The sequence below is a fragment of the Schistocerca americana genome, chromosome 4, assembly GCF_021461395.2.
Source record: "Schistocerca americana isolate TAMUIC-IGC-003095 chromosome 4, iqSchAmer2.1, whole genome shotgun sequence".
NCBI lineage: Eukaryota > Metazoa > Arthropoda > Insecta > Orthoptera > Acrididae > Schistocerca > Schistocerca americana.
Window position 1 is genome coordinate 659627692 of NC_060122.1, and position 18480 is coordinate 659646171.

An 18480-nucleotide genomic window follows, 5' to 3' on the forward strand; every position below is an offset into this window, starting at 1 on the left:
TTAATATGCTATGTGGGCTAAAATGACTCGATCACGCGTTCCACATCATTACGAACTGTCGTGCAAAATGGTCCATGGAACATGAAAGTGGCAAACTAATTAACTAACAGATCGTAAGGTTGCTGGAAAACATCATTAATTTTGAGATAACTTCTTATTTAAACTGTTATCACTATTCTGATACCATAAGTGAACCGACAAACAACAATAAAAATGGTAATAATAATAAGATACTTAATATAAGGAAGCTAATAAATGTCAGTCTTATTAAGACTGTGTCAATTAATTTACTCCTGGCACTCTTGTCAGTGTGAGTAATGATGTCTAACGGAACTGTATGCCAACAGTGCAAAAGAAATTAGTATTGGACGTAACCTACTTGATACTGCAGTTGTAGAATGATGATACGTATTTGATATGTAAGGAAAATTGTTGACGACAGCAGTGAATAAGAAATCGACGAAGAAAATGGAGAACGAGAAAATCACGTCGCCTCTCTGGTCGAATCCAGTTTCTCTTGCCTTCTTCTTCTTCTTCTTCTTTCAAGTACTAGGCTATCCTCCTGTTTCGTTAACAGAGAAAGTTGTTCCTAACTTTTTCTTGGTCTTCAGATCCCTATTTTACCATTTGATGCGTTTAAAAATAGATCTCTTGGTATTCTTCCTTCTCGCATTCTACTCAGATGTGAGCACCATATTCCTCTATTTTCAGTAATTCTATCTTCTACTTCGAAAATATTTATTTCTCTGTCCACATCAGCTTTTTAAGTCTGTTCCCGTTTCTGATCACTGTGTCTTACAGTGATATGTTTATCACTCGACAACCAAAACTAAAAATGGTTCAAATGGCTCTGAGCACTATGGGACTCAACTGCTGAGGTCATTAGTCCCCTAGAACTTAGAACTAGTTAAACCTAACTAACCTAAGGACGTCACAAACATCCATGCCCGAGGCAGGATTCGAACCTGCGACCGTAGCGGTCTTGCGGTTCCAGACTGCAGCGCCTTTAACCGCACGGCCACTTCGGCGACAACCAAAACTCTTAGCCATAAAGCAAAACTGGAGCATTCATCACTTTATGGAAGTTGACTATTGTTTCTTTTCCGTGTTACTGGGTAATATTCTTCGGATTGTCCCACACATGGCCTGGCAGTTATGTAGCTTGTTATAGATATCAAGAACAGTGTTAAAATTTATATCCCAGCCATGGTACTGGAAGCGAGACGCTTGCTAAATAGTAGGGCAATTATCTACTTAGTTTTGTTCAGAATAGATGTTTCCCAATAAAAGTCATAATATTTTGAGCTGAGATTTTCCTGTTACATGGGGAGTATATTTCTTAAAAGTAAGATACAGATCTCTGAAGTTATAATGATGTCATCATCAGCAAAATTAGTGTACTGAAGTGCATCCTGTAATTTATTTTCATTCCAGGCCTTGCTCTGAGCTTCCGTTCTATAAGTACAGTATATTTTTCGTACGAATATTTGAACTGTAGGGGTTTAACTTACAGGCTTGACTTACCTCTTGGCTGCAATAAATTTCTTCAGATGAGAGACTTATTATTTGCAATATTTTAGCGTGTCCTGGAATAAGCTTTTTATGAAGTCTACAGGATGAGCATATATCGTACGAGGGATCTTTTGACCCAGTCGAAGGCCGTTTCATAACCAATGAATGCAGGGCGTGTCTCAAGATTAATTTATCGTCTCCTTTAGAGTCAGAATTTTCAAGGAAAATGAGACGTCTACACGTGATTAGTCCTTTCTAAACCAAGTTGATTCTTCAAGCAACTACCTAATATAGAATTAAGTAGTAGCTCTATAGCCTCTCCATTCCCGTTTGCCCATGAACAGTCTGTTGAAGGTCATACAGCGGAGTGGGAAACGTGTAAAGTCATACGCGTATGTTACCTAGACGCAGGTTAAGACGCCATATCAAGAGTGATCTGATATCCGTCACCATAAATCCTACCTCGCCACCAAACGTTCTATTTCGTCAATAAGACACACACACACACACACACACACACACACACACACACACACGCACACACACACACACACACACTCAAAACGTAGTCCAGTATTTTATCAACAATAAAATGAAACAGTCGATCACATTCAGTATTTTACCAGCCTCTGAAATGAAACATTCAATCAAAATACAACCACCATCTTGACCATATTGAAAGGTATCCAAATGATATGAATTATGCTCCCAAATACCTTAATTTTACATAAACTGGAACCATGTTCAAATGTGTCAGAACAATCTAGATTTTGCATTAATTTGCATGATGTTGTAAAGTATCGAACTAATCGAAATTTTGCATAAATTGGGGCTGTGATACATCTCAGTATAGCACAAATTGGTGTCATTTTCAAATTGTGAAATCAAAACAGCCCCCCCCCCCCCACCTCTCCAGAGCTACAACTTTGGTAACACGCTCAAAAGTAATTGAATGGGCTGCAATGTCTAAAGAAAACAGCCAGTTAACTGTGGAAGGTGGGAGGAAGGAGATCGCTGTGATGATTTGTCAACAGCTTAATAAGGTCTGGGGATGTCTGATTATGTTGAAAACTGGCATTCAATGCACAAAATCTGCACAAGTTGTCAAAAATGGTTCAAATGTCTCTGAGCACTATGGGACTTAACATCTGAGGTAATCAGTCCCCAAGAACTTAGAACTACTAACCTAAGGACATCAAACACATCCATGCCCGAGGAAGGATTTGACCCTCCGACCGTAGAGGTTGCGTGGGTCGAGACTGAAGCGCCTAGAACCGCTCGCTTCCAGTGGCCGGCTATACTTTGTCAAAATAGAGTTCCATACCTACTCTAAAAGCTATTACATGATATAATATAGTCAGCATGTGAAGGAGATGGAGTGTTACATTTCTTATGGAAGTTCAGACAGGACATTATGGGTACAGATTCCAAGAAAGCCACTGAGATATGTAGGTTCTGTCAATGAAAATAGCTTCATCTTTGCACCAGAGTTGTTGTTGTTGTGGTCTTCAGTCCTGAGACTGGTTTGATGCAGCTCTCCATGCTACTCTATCCTGTGCAAGCTTCTTCATCTCCCAGTACCTACTGCAACCTACATCCTTCTGAATCTGCTTAGTGTATTCATCTCTTGGTCTCCCCCTATGATTTTTACCCGCCACGCTGCCCTCCAATACTAAATTGGTGATCCCTTGATGCCTCAGAACATGTCCTACCAACCGATCCCTTCTTCTGGTCAAGTTGTGCCACAAACTTCTCTTCTCCCCAATCCTATTCAATACTTCATCATTAGTTATGTGATCTACCCATCTAATCTTCAGCATTCTTCTGTAGCACCACATTTCAAAAGCTTCTATTCTCTTCTTGTCCAAAGTATTTACCGTCCATGTTTCACTTCCATACATGGCTACACTCCATACAAATACTTTCAGAAATAACTTCCTGACACTTAAATCTATACTCGATGTTAACAAATTTCTCTTCTTCAGAAACGCTTTCCTTGCCATTGCCAGTCTACATTTTATATCCTCTCTACTTCGTCCATCATCAGTTATTTTGCTCCCCAAATAGCAAAACTCCTTTACTACTTTAAGTGTCTCATTTCCTAATCTAATACCCTCAGCATCACCCGACTTAACTCGACTACATTCCATTATCCTCGTTTTGCTTTTGTTGATGTTCATCTTATATCCTCCCTTCAAGACACCATCCATTCCGTTCAACTGCTCTTCCAAGTCCTTTGCTGTCTCTGACAGAATTACAATGTCATCGGCGAACCTCAAAGTTTTTATTTCTTCTCCATGGATTTTAATACCTACTCCAAATTTTTCTTTTGTTTCCTTTACTGCTTGCTCAATATAGAGATTGAATAACATCGGGGAGAGGCTACAACCCTGTCTCACTCCCTTCCCAACCACTGCTTCCCTTTCATGTCCCTCGACTCTTATAACTGCCATCTGGTTTCTGTACAAGTTGTAAATAGCCTTTCGCTCCCTGTATTTTACCCCTGCCACCTTTAGAATTTGAAAGAGAGTATTCCAGTCAACATTGTCAAAAGCTTTCTCTAAGTCTACAAATGCTAGAAACGTAGGTTTGCCTTTCCTTAATCTTTCTTCTAAGATAAGTCGTAAGATCAGTATTGCCTCACGTGTTCCAGTATTTCTACGGAATCCAAACTGATCTTCCCCGAGGTCGGCTTCTACTAGTTTTTCCATTCGTCTGTAAAGAATTCGTGTTAGTACTTTGCAGCTGTGGCTTATTAAACTGATGGTTCTGTAATTTTCACATCTGTCAACACCTGCTTTCTTTGGGATTGGAATTATTATATTCTTCTTGAAGTCTGAGGGTATTTCGCCTGTTTCGTACATCTTGCTCACCAGATGGTAGAGTTTTGTCAGGACTGGCTCTCCCAAGGCCGTCAGTAGTTCCAATGGAATTTTGTCTACTCCGGGGGCCTTGTTTCGACTCAGGTCCTTCAGTGCTCTGTCAAACTCTTCACGCAGTATCGTATCTCCCATTTCATCTTCATCTACACCCTCATCCATTTCCATAATATTGTCCTCAAGTGCATCGCCCTTGTATAGACCCTCTATATACTCCTTCCACCTTTCTGCTTTCCCTTCTTTGCTTAGAACTGGGTTTCCATCTGAGCTCTTGATGTTCATACATGTGGTTCTCTTATCTCCAAAGGTCTCTTTAATTTTCCTGTAGGCAGTATCTATCTTACCCCTAGTGAGATAAGCCTCTACATCCTTACATTTGTCCTCTAGCCATCCCTGCACCAGAGTATATAATGTTATTCCCATGTTAAACTGTGTGTACTATTGATAAAAAACTCATTTTAGAATAGTTACAATAGATATCAAAATCAACCTGTGGTAGAATATTATCTTTACCTTGTACTACAAAGATTTTGTCATTTTCTGTAAATAACGCTAACTTATGCTGTCACTCAGCAGACACTACATGACACTTCAATAAAACAACACAATAAACAGTAGTAATACACATTCATATAGATATGAAACAGTTATTGTTATGATTTCAACTATCCTCTTTCAACAACCTTTCAATGTGAGTAACAGCTCACAGGGTATTAAATTCACTGCCGGTATCAAAACATTTGTCATCTTCTGTTGACATGCTAAGTTATGCTATCACACAGAGGAGACCATTTGACACTTCCCCCAACCCTTACATCGATATATTATAGAAAATTGTATCAAAAAAGCACATACAGCGCAATGTTACGCAGAATTGTAACACGTTAGCTCATATGTCAAAATTTTACAGCAACATTGTCATAGATTGCTCCATACATTGCTATGTTACAGGAAAACTGTAGCAAACTGCTCCATACATTACCATATTACAGCAAAATGTGGAAAATTACCCCATAAATCAGCACTGTTACACAAAACTATAACAAGCAGCACCATGCATCAACATGTTGCTGTAAAACTGTAGCAAATTGCTCTATACAAAAATATGGTTCAGCAAAGTTGTAATAAATTGCCCTTTGCTCCACCAAGTCATAGCAAGATTATCAAGTATAATAATGTACAGAGAAATTCAGGAATACATAAATATAGGTCACATACAAATGAAACAAATACAAAGTGTAGGTAAGCTAAGGGAAAATGCTTCATGAAAAGTATTAAGAAATTGAAAAAGAAATGGTTGTCAGAAGATGTGACTTAACATACAGAAAAGTCGAAACATCCTTCAGTGAAACTGAAAGCAAGGGCAGCAACATTAACAGTGGAATGGGATATCCTCTGCTAAATGCTGAGGAGAGAGCAGATGGATGGAGAGAGATGCTAAGGCCCTCCATGAACGGGAGAACTTGTCTAATGAAGTGTTAGAAAAAGGAAGAGGAGTTGAGAGTGAAGGGATGTGTGATCTAGTATTAGAATCAGAATTTAAAAGATGTTTGCAAGACTTAAGATCAAATAAGGCAGAAGGGGTGGATAACATTCCATCAGAATTTCTAAAATCAATGGAGGAAGTGACAACAAGATAACTATTCATGTTGCTGCATAGGATGTATCACTCTGAAGATATACCATGAGATTCATGAAGAAGCATCTTCCACACAATTCCGAAGGTAGCAAGAGCTGACAAATCTTAGATGTGTCGCACATTCAGATTAACAGGTCATGGGTCCAAGTTGCTGACAAAAATAATATACAGAATAATGGAAAAAATTAAGATCTGTTAGCTGATGTTCAGTTTCGGTTTAGGAATGGTAAAGGCACCAGACAAGCAATTCTCTTATTGTGCTTGATAATGGAAGCAATACTGAAGAAACCCCAAGGCGCGCTCATAGTATTCTTTGATCTAGGAAAATTATTTGACAGTTTAAAATGATGCAAGATGCTTGACACTCTGAGCAAAATAGAGGTAAGCTATAGGGAAAGAAGTGTAACATATAATACAAGAAAACTGGCAAGGTTTCTCAATTGACAGCTATCTATGGCAATTGGATATTAGATCTTATCTCTTTCTCTCTGCTCTCTCTACCCACTACCCACCTTCTCCTCCCCCTCTCTCTTTTGCCATCTCCTCCTCACCTGTCTCTCCACTCCTCCTCCTCTCTCCTCTCTCTGTCCATCTCCTCCTACCGTCCATTTCCTGTCCCCCTGTTCATCTTATCTTCCCTCCTCTTTCTGACGTTCAGCCTCATTTATTGTTATTGCAAATATAGATTCTTAACAGTACTATAATCGCAAGGTGATAAGCTTTCCATTTTCTGTGAAAAGCGACTGCAAGGATGAAAACAAGACAGCACGTTGCTATTTAAATAATTTTTGTTTAAAAATGTATGTAATGAGAAATAACGCATGTGGAAAAAACAGTTTGTTTGATGGTTAAAATGCCCTGCTTCTGTAGTTAAAAATGACTGAGAAACAAAACAAAATCACACACTGCCACAGCAGAGCAAAGTACAGCATTTTGATTCTGGTAGTCGGTTCCAAACAAAATACGTTCCTGCATGTCCTCTGGAGCTGTTGGAATATCGCGATATACAACGTCTTTAATCATCCCCAAAGGAAAATGTCCAAAGTGTTTAAATCAGGAGACCTAGCAGGCCAAGTAACTGTTCCTCCTGGAACCAATCCTTCTGGCAGAATACCTTCGGTTCAGAACACGACGTGCATGCAAGGAATTATGTGGTGGACATCTATATTGTTGATAGCAGATAAGCATTCTGGCTCTTAGCGGCGCTTCATTCAGAAGAGGAGGAAAAATTCGTCTGAGGAAGCTGACACACGTCGTGCCGTTTAGACTACCGTTGATGGAATAAGGACCAATAATTCTAGTACCAAGCATCCCACACCAGAAGTTAACCCTCCAATGACGATGATGTTCCATCTGTCTAAGCCATCGTGGGTTGTCGCTGGACCAATAAAGCATGTTTCTTGTATTTACCTGTCGTTTGTTTGAGAAGGAACATTCATCAGTAAATAGAGTATTGGAGGAGAAGTTCGGGTTGGCGAGGGTTTGCTGATGTGCCCACTGACAGAAGTGTACACGATTCTGGATATCATTCCCATGCAATTCTTGATGAAGGTGTACATGGTAAGGATGGAACCGGTGACGTGTAAGAATACGATGTACATTGGTTTTAGGAATGTCAATCTCGTGTTCAAGCCGTCGTGTGCTCACATGTGGATTCATAGCAACGGAAGCGAGAACAGTAACTTCGGCAGCTTCGTCTATGGGAGTGCTACGACGATTGCGTTGCCGTGGATTGAAACTTCTCGTTTCCTGAAGCGTCGTAACAAGACGAGAAAACATCCGTGGGGAAGGTGGGTTCTTGTCAAGATATCGCTCTCTGTACAGTTCCGCTGCCTGCGTAGCTGCCTCGTGCATGGATGTATGTGATGTCCTTAGGTTAGTTAGGTTTAAGTAGTTCTAAGTCCTAGGGGACTGATGACCTCAGATGTTAAGTCCCATAGTGCTCAGAGCCATTTGAACCATTTGAACCTGCGTAGCATTTCGCCTTCCTTCAACAACAACAGTGAAAGAAATGATATGCCGATGCATTTTGTAGGAAGGACAGCCTTTACTGTATGCCTACTCCACACAGCAGCATTTAAAAGGACTAAACTGCTGTATTAAATGTACCCGTAAAAAAGGAAAGAGTATTGCAATTACTGTTCTGCTAACTTACATTCTCCATAAATGAGTCGCATTTCTACCCTCTCTTAGTTGGTGTACATTCTAGTCACAAAACTCTTCAACTGACAATGATTGACGGAATGACGGGTGTGCATTCTACTCACGTTTGCTTGTGTCTTCTGTCATCGTCAGCACGTGAATGTGTTCCATTACCCCATGTAACTGCACTAAGCACTGGGGGCGTCACCGACAGTGTTCTGTTATGTAATTAATAACGTTATGTTTCAGTGAATAGTACACTGTGATACATTTTTGAGTAGGTCTTTAGGGTATCATTTAAAAACGTCATACCACTGTTCATATATTTGTAGAAAACAAAGCTACAATGATGGCAATCGTGCGGATTGATGTCCCCCTGACGGATAAAGAACATTTGCTTGAAACATTTTGTAATTTGCATCTGGACAAACAATTATTTAGTGTGGTCAAAATAAATGGAACACCCAGTATAACTAAACCGTCTGAACTGTACTCCGCCGTCAAGTAGGTCCTCAATTGACATCACAAGGGCTGAGTGCATCCAGTTTGCCTACAGCACTCGGCAGACCCAGGCCGTTGTGTAGCCAAGTGCTAGCCCAACCTGACATTGCTTAACTTTGGTGGTCTAACAGGAACTGGTGTTACCACCGCAGCAAGACTTATGGTATATTACATACATATTTATATATAATAATTATCAAAATATGTAGAGCCTATGTGTGGCCCAATGTCCAGTTAGAGTATCATGTAAAAATTTGAAGTGAGATGGCGAAGTATTTTTCGAGATTTTTGGTAACAACATTAAACAATGACTTGTCTTTATATCTTAATGTAGATTTACAGGATCCAAGACAGAACAATAACACTAGAGGACCAAAACGAAGTGCTTGGATTAATAGGTGTGTAAGACAGGCATGTAGTATTTTCCCCCTATTATTTAATCTGGACATGGAATAAGCAATGAAGGAAATAAGAGAAAAGACCAAGCATGAAATAAATATTCAAGGTGAGAGGATACCAGTGTAGAGGTTCGCTGAAGGTATTCTTATCCTTAATGGAAGATAAGAAGGATTCAAAAATCTGCTGAATGAAATGAATAGTGTAATGAGTGCATTATATGGACTGAGAGTAAATGAAGAAAGACGAAAGTAATGAGAAGTGGCTGAAGTGAGAATAGTGAGGAACTAAAGATCAGAACTGGGTATCTTTGTTGCTGCTGTTGTGGTCTTCAGTCCTGAGACTGGTTTGATGCAGCTCTCCACGCTACTCTATCCTGTGCAAGCTTCTTCATCTCCCAGTACGTACTGCAGCCTATGTCCCTCTGAATCTGCTTAGTGTATTCATCTCTTGGTCTCCCTCTAAACTTTTTACCATCCACGCTGCCCTCCAATACTAAATTGGTGATCCCTTGATGCCACAAAACATGTCCTACCAACCGATCCCTTCTTCTAGTCAAGTTGTGCCACAAACTTCTCTTCTCCCCAATCCTATTCAATACCTCCTCATTAGTTACGTGATCTACCAACCTTATCTTCAGCATTCTTCTGCAGCACCACATTTCGAAAGCTTCTATTCTCTTCTTGTCCAAACTATATATCATCCAAGTTTTACTTCCATACAGGGCTACACTCCATACAAATACTTTCAGAAACGACTTCCCGACACTTAAATCTATACTCGATGTTAACAAATTTCTCTTCTTCAGAACCGATTTCCTTGCCATTGCCAGTCTACATTTTATATCCTCTCTACTTCGACCATCATCAGTTATTTTACTCCCTAAATAGAAAAACTCCTTTACTACTTAAAGTGTCTCATTTTCTTATCTAATTCCCTCAGCATCACCCGACTTAATTCGACTACATTCCATTATCCTCGTTTTGCTTTTGTTGATGTTCACCTTATATTCTCCTTTCAAGACACTGTCCATTCCGTTCAACTGCTCTTCCAAGTCCTTTGCTGTCTCTGAGAGAATTGCAATGTCATCGGCGAACCGCAAAGTTGTTTTTTTCTTCTCCATGGATGTTAATACCTACTCCGAATTTTTCTTTTGTTTCCTTTACTGCTTGCTCAATATACAGATTGAACAATATCGGGGAGAGGTTACAACCCTGTCTCACTCCCTTCCCAGCCACTGCTTCCCTTTCATGTCCCTCGACTCTTATAACTGCCAACTGGTTTCTGTACAAATTGTAAAAAGCCTTTAGCTCCCTGTATTTTACCCCTGCCACCTTCAGAATTTGAAAGAGAGTATTCCAGTCAACATTGTCAAAAGCTTTCTCTTCTTAATCTTTTCTTTTCTTAGTCTAGCTTCTAAAATAGGGTCAGTATTGCCTCACGTGCTCCCATATTCCTACGGGATCCAAACTGATCTTCCCCAAGGTCGGCTTCTACCAGTTTTTCCATTCGTCTGTAAAGAATTCGTGTTAGTATTTTGCAGCCGTGACTTATTAAACTGATAGTTCGGTAATTTTCACATCTGTCAACAGCTGCTTTCTTTGGGATTGGAATTATTCTATTCTTATTGAAGTCTGAGGGAATTTCGCCTGCCTCACACATCTTGCTCACCTGGTAGAGTTTTGTCAGGACTGGCTCTCCCAAGGCTGTCAGTAGTTCTAATGGAATGTTATCTACTCCCAGGCCCTTGTTTCAACTTAGGTCTTTCAGTGCTCTATCAAACTCTTCACGCAGTATCATATCTCACATTTCATCTTCGTCTACATCCTCTTCCATTTCTATAACATTGCCCTCAAGTACATCGCCCTTGTATAGACCCTCTATATACTCCTTTCACCTTTCTGCTTTCCCTTCTTTGCTTAGAACTGGGTCTCCATCTGAGCTTTTGATATTAATACAAGTGGCTCTCTTTTCTCCAAAGGTCTCTTTAATTTTCCTGTAGGTCGTATCTATCTTACCCCTGGTGAAATAAGCCTCTACATCCTTACATTTGTCCTCTAGCCATGCCTGCTTAGCCATTTGGCACTTCCTGTCGATCTCATTTTTGAGACGTTTTTATTCCTTTTTGACCGCTTCATTTACTGCATTTTTATATTTTCTCCTTTCGTCAATTAAATTCACTATTTCTTCTGTCACCCAAGGATTTCTACTAGGCTTCGTCTTGTTACCTACTTGATCCTCTGCTGTCTTCACTACTTCATTCCTCAAAGCTACCCATTCTTCTTCTACTGTGTTTCTTTCCCCCGTTCTTGTCAATTGTTCCCTTATGCTCTCCCTGAAACTCTGAACAACCTCTGGTTTAGTCAGTTTATCCAGGTCCCATCTCCTTAAATTCCCGCCTTTTTGTAGTTTATTCAGTTTTAATCTACAGTTCATAACCAATAGATTGTGGTCGGAGTCCAACTCTGCCCCTGGAAATGTCTTACAATTTAAAACCTGATTCCTAAATCTCTGTCTTACCATTATATAATCTATCTGATACCTTTTAGTATCTCCAGGGTTCTTCCATGTATACAACCTTCTTTTACGATTCTTGAACCAAGTGTTAGCTTTGATTAAGTTGTGCTCTGTGCAAAATTCCACCAGGCGGCTTCGTCTTTCATTTCTTACTCCCAATCCATATTCACCTACTACGTTTCCTTCTCTCCCTTTTCCTACTCTCGAATTAAATTTTCGTCTTCCTTCACTATCTGAATAATTTCTTTTATTTCATCATACATTTCTTCAATTTCTTCATCATCTGCAGAGCTAGTTGGCATATAGACTTGTACTACTGTCGTAGGCGTGGGCTTCGTGTCTATCGTGGCCACAACAATGCTTTCGCTGTGCTGTTTGTAGTACCTTACCCGCATTCCTATTGTTTTATTCATTATTAAACCTACTCCTGCATTACCCCTATTTGATTTTGTATTTATAACCCTAAATTCACCTGACCAAAAGGCTTGTTCCTCCTGCCACCGAACCTCACTAATTTCTACTATATCCAACTTTGACCTATCGATTTCCCTTTTTAAATTTTCTAACCTACCTGCTGGATTAAGGGATCTGACATTCCACGCTCCGATCCGTAGAACGCCAGTTTTCTTTCTCCTGATAACGACGTCCTCCTGAGTAGTCCCCGCCCGGAGATCCGAATGGGGAACTATTTTAAATTCCGGAATATTTTACCCATGAGGACACCATCATCATTTATCCATACAGTAAAGCTGCGTGCCCACGGGAAAAATTACGGCCGTAGTTTCCCCTTGCTTTCAGCCGTTCGCAGTACCAGCACAGCAAGGCCGTTTTGGTTAGTGTTGCAAGGCCAGATCAGTCAATCATCCAGACTGTTGCCCCTGCAACTACTGAAAAGGCTGCTGCCCCTCTTCAGGAACCACACGTTTGTCTGTCCTCTCAACAGATACCCCTCCGCTGTGGTTACACCTACAGTACGGCTATCTGTATCGCTGAGGTATGGAAGCCTCCTCACCAACGGCAAGGTCTATGGTTCATGGGAGGAGACTGGGTATCATAGAGTAGGCAAAGTTGAGGAATTCTGCTGTCTAGGTCGCAAAATAACCGATGATGGATGGAACAAGGAGGAGGCAAGAATCAGACTAGCAATGACAAAAAAAGGCATTCCCAGCCAAAAGAATTTTACAAGTATCAAATATAGGTCTTAACACGAAAAAGAAAATTCTGGATGTACATACTGAACACAGCAATCTATCCTAGAGAAACATGGACTGTGGGACAACCAGAATAGAAGAGAATCGAAGGGTTTGAGATGTGGTGCAACAGATGAATGTTGAAAATTAGGTGGACTAATAAGATAAGGAATGAGGATGTCCTGCATAAAACCAGCGAGGAAAGGAATAACTTCCATGGCACTAGAGTGAGCTACAGAGGGTAAAAGCTGCAGTGGAAGACAGAGATTAAAATATACATAACTGAAGATGTAAGTTGCAGTTGCTACTCTGAGGAGAAACAGTTGGTACAGGAGAGGAATTGAAGGTATTCCACATCACATCAGACCAGTCAGGCTACCAATGACTCAAAAAAAAAGACAAAAAGAAAATGAGTATAATTTTATAACTAAATGACTATGCAGCGACATGTTAAGAGAAAACTGTGACAAATTAAACTACACATCGCCATTGTTACACAAAAAGTAACAAACTGCCTCATACATTGACGTATAACTGTGAATTTGCAACCAAATTTCCTCAACCATTTATCGCTATGTTATAGCAAACTGCTTAGTCGGCAAGTAGAGATTATTTATTAAACATAAATACACATCTCACCGGAGCCGCCCTGACGTGACACACATGCAGTGAGGACGGAGGAGAAGGTTTAGGAGTGAAGCCTACAAGTGTGTGGAATAAGGGACATTGTGCTGAAGTCTATGTATTTACTTTGACAACCATCTCAAGTTGCTGACTAAACATTTTGCTATAATATGGAGCAATTTTAATAATTCTTTCTGTAAAACGACATTGTATGGGTAAGTTTGTTATTAATTCAGGTAGGAATGGTGATGTACGTGTCAAGTTTTTACATTTTCATAAGACAATGATGATGTTTGGGGTAATTTGTTACAGATAGTGTGTAGTATGTCAAATTAAACAGCAATTTATCAAACTTTTTCTGTAATGTAGTGATGTATGGAGCATTAAGGTACGATCTGCTGTTACAGTTAGATATATTGGACAAACTGCCAGAACTTAACTGCAGTGTGAAATTGTATTGGATAAGTGTTACAAACAGATGTAACAATGGTATTGTATTGAGTTATTTGTTACAATTTTCCTGTTATATATCAATGTATGAGTGACTTACTTACATTTTTTACATAATATAGTGATGTATAGGGCAGCTATTACACTTTTGCTGTAACATAGTGATGTAAGTAGTAATTTGTTACAATTTGGCTATAATATCTCATTGTAGTGGGCAATTCATTATAATTCTAGGGGGATTATGTGACAGTTTTGCTATTTCATGGAGTGTTAGGGGATAGTTCTTTACAATTTCCCCACAGCATGTAGATATATATCCATCTGTTACAATTTTGGGCAACAGTAGTGATATATGGGACAATTTTTGACAGTTGCCTGTAATACAACATTGTATGAAGAAGTTGTTAAAATTTTGCTGAAACATTATGATGTATGGTGCATTTTGCTATATTTTATTCTAACAAGTCGATATATGGGGTAATTTGTTACAATTTAGCTGTATCACTATGATGCAGATGGTAATTTTTTACAAGTACATGTAACAATGATGATGTATAATATACTTTATAAAACTTTTTCTGTAATATGAGCATATATAGGCAATTTATTACAGTTTAACTCTAACACAAATAATATATTTAGCAGTCAGTTACAATTTGCAGCTGTATATCGATTTATGGGCATGCTATTACAATTTAACTCTAATCTGATGATGTATGGAGCTATTTTTCCATAATATAATCACAGATTTGGCAGTTTGACACAATTTTTCTTTAACATGTTAATATATGTGGCAATCTGTTACAATTAGGTGTAATAGTTTTGATGTGATTGGGAATTTATCTCAATCTGGCTTCAGTATGCCAGTGAAAGTAGCTGTTTATTACCTAGCCATTCATAGTTATGTGTGAAGCAATTTCTCACAGTGGCATTGAAAGGGGGTTGAGCTGCTGAATCTACCTGTGGAAAGGAAACCATAAGTCCATGTTATATGTGATTAATACTTCTCATAATTCTCACAAAAGGAACATGAATTCTACAAGTTATTTACATATCAAGAAGAACACCAGAACATTTATAAGCAACTTAAAGAAACACTACAAATGGACATAGTACATTGGTGGGTGGACAACGAAGAAAAAGCTAGTGGGATGGAATGCAAGTCATCACCAGAAAGGAGCATAATCGGAATGTACATTGTCTGTCAGCACAGAAGCAATGTAATGGATCATATTGCATCCAATATGTAGACTACATCTGCTGAAGTGAGCACTCTTTGGAGCCAATGTGTACAATATTCATGAACCAGTCATCCACCCATGCGTCAAAGGAAAGTATGTGGTGAAATTAATGGGAGGGTACTAAGTAAAATACACACCACCATCAAATTCTATAAAGATTAATAAATTCCTCTTGAACCTAACACACAATGCAGCACTTACCAAATGAGACTGTTGTTATTGTGGAGTGCATCCATTGGAATCTGCTCAAAGTCTGCTCTCTTTGGAATCTGCTACCATCAGAACCTAATGCCACAATCTTGATGTGTGCTCCTATCTCAATCTAATGCCAGAATGTTTTCTTTACTTCACTGTGAACAAAATCGATAAAATCAATAAATCAATAAAACATTCACACAAATTTATTACACACAGAAGAGTCCTAGTCTGCCTCTTAGCTTTGTTAAGCAGATTGTATTTTACATTTCCTATCTTTTCCGGTTATGTATGAATTACATTTGCTAAGGTAACATGGCTGATAAACATTGAACCAGTTTCTCCAAATTCACTTTTATACCACACTGCTCCAAAACATCCAGCAACTAATTCTGTACATTATTCCCCTGTGATTTCACTACAGTTAAAATGTTGTCTACATACGAAATGATCAAAATCGTAAACATGGTTGAGAAGTATGGCTGTAAAGTGATTCTAGTCCTGCATTCATCTAGGAGGATCGCATTCAGTTTATGAATAAGAGGAGAAGAAGTCACATTTAGGCCCAATGGATGTCTCCTGAACTGGTAACATGTGCTAAGTATTCTTGACAAGTTAGATGCAATACAATTTGCCAATAACTAGGACATAGATCTATGGACATTAGCATCTGCACTCCATAAAACTTTTGCGCTAGTTGTTCCAAGCATTCTGGTCAGTCAGTCACAGGAAAATGATAGTATTAATTTGTCTAGATTCCAAAAATAGTCTCAGAGTGCCATCTCTTGTGGGATTACAGAAAGTAGACTGTTATAGAAACTTATTGCCACTGTAAGATTCTTTGTCCCAGCATTTCCTGCATCTCTTTCTCTAGCTTTTTCCTTACACTATAGAGGAATGGGTTATGAATTCACAAAGAACTTGTGGTGTTCTCACTTATATTCAAAATACACAACAGCCTCTGCTGAGTCAGATAAAATATTCCCATGTTCTTGCAAAACTATAAACAATTCTGTTCAGTTTAACTCTGAAACAGCTTCTACATAAGAAACTCCCTCTTATCATACTCATGAGAACACATCTGTTTGTGGCTCAGACAGCAAAATACCCTCCATACTTTCACCCCCATCCAGTCCAGCAAGCTAAGGTCACATTTTCCCCTCAATAAAAATTTTATGAAAATTCAACTCTGTTTCAATCCACACAACAAAATCTTTCATTGAAATTTTCTCTGCAACACCCATTACATTAATCAGTGTTTCACTTTCACCCAAGTCTATCATTGGTTGGTAGGAACTCATAAAACTGACTCTATGTTTAATACCACCACAGGCAACAAAGCCGCCCCCAGCTCAGTTTCCTGACGATCGAATATTAGCCAAGTCTGTCGTTTTATCTCTAGAATTCTATGGAAAACTGCTCTCTTAACCATGCATCTTCTTAGTGACAAAACAGGTCAAGCCCTTACCTCTTCACTTTGATGGATCATATTCTCACTAATAATCGAAAATTAACTGCTGGTGTCAAAGACACAACTTACTCCAACTGAACCTACAGAAAGTGATAAAATCAGATTCACAGGCAAAATCTTGACTTCTGTCTTTTCTTAACTTCGATTGCATTTTCTGTAGTAACAAAATTTATATTCTGTACTGAATTTGCTTCCATATCCTCAATCATCACGTTTTTCACTCTGGTAACATGTCATTGTTGTCAAGGTGGTCAATTTATGGTGGACTGTTCTGTGGATCAACGAAAGACATCGAATTTTGGTACCAAGCGAAATTTTTAGTCGAAATATTCCAACTCTTGTTGTGGTGAAAATCCTTGGACTTTCTTATTACTGTTCTCACCATGTAAAGGTCCATAATCTTCCAGTCAACCATCACACTCCTCCTCAGGTCTGAAGTCGTACTGACATCTTCCCAGTGACTATTGCTAATAAAATTCTTGGACATTCCCATTTCTTGTCACAGTATGTTCAGATTCATAAACTTCCAGTCCCCCTCCCACTCCTCCTCTTGTCTGGAGTCGCACTGATATGCCCCATGACAACTACTGCTAATAAAATTTTCATTTTCAACTGTGATGGAGGATATAATCTATGCAGCGCATGGAAGCGAGTTCTCGATACTGAGAAGAGCCTGAGGTATTGTGGCAAAGTTTACAGTATGGCAGGAGTGGTGGTGCCGCCAGCACAGACGTTGACACCATCTGCGATAGCATGACGTCTTTTGGCTATATTTAGCCGCCAGAGTATCAGTTTTGACTGTCAGTTGCTGCTGGCGAGACAATGGAATTAAATGTCGAAAGCTCCAGGTTTTACCGTTAATTGAGGCGCAAAGAAGTCCAGGAACATCTGACAATTCTCATTATTGTCGCTGCTATGACTTAACATTTTCTCTGCTTTAGCCAAACGCTCATATAGTTCTTGCCAGTGCCAGTTAATTATTCACTGACCTTTTTAGAATGGAACTGACCTCATCACAGTCAGCCACTGCAGTAGGCACTGTACAATCACTGATTTTACCCACACTCATTATTTACCTCGCACTCTCGGCTAACTTACGTACTTTGACTTTCAGATACCAATATTCCTCCTCAGTATTCAAACTCAATGTTCCCGGCTTACTCTCCAGTCCCTGCACTGTTGTGCTGTGGGCTATAGTTTGTTCCTGATGTTTTAGCTGTTGTACCTGTACTACATCTAAAGCCCTTTGCACTGTTTCCTCGTACCCATTAAACTCTTCACATAAATCTATTTGGTCCGCTTCCGTGTTTCCAGCACTGTTCTCGACCCCTGTTCCATCAAAGGTTTGGAATTTCTCTTCCAAAGTACTACATATTTCCTCGATTGTGCTGGTAAGTTTCTCTGCCGTTTCTTTGTATTCCCTGGGTCATTTTTCTTGTTGTTCACTAAGCTCTTTTAACTATTTACCCTGCTTTTTGCCTTCCTGTTTAAGTTCTTTCATTTCTCCCACAAGTAGATTCATAAAGATCTCTGTGGGCATTTCTAGGCCCATAGATCTGCCAGCTTTCGTTTCTTTTGTACACAAATACTACGTATATGTGACGGAGTCTGGATTTTTGGAGTATTTTGCGTACTCCAAGACCAACTACTAAGCAATAGCTAGCAGTTTCAATTTACCCAATAAAGGTCAAAGTTTCTTGCCTACTAAACAAGGAATCTGCTT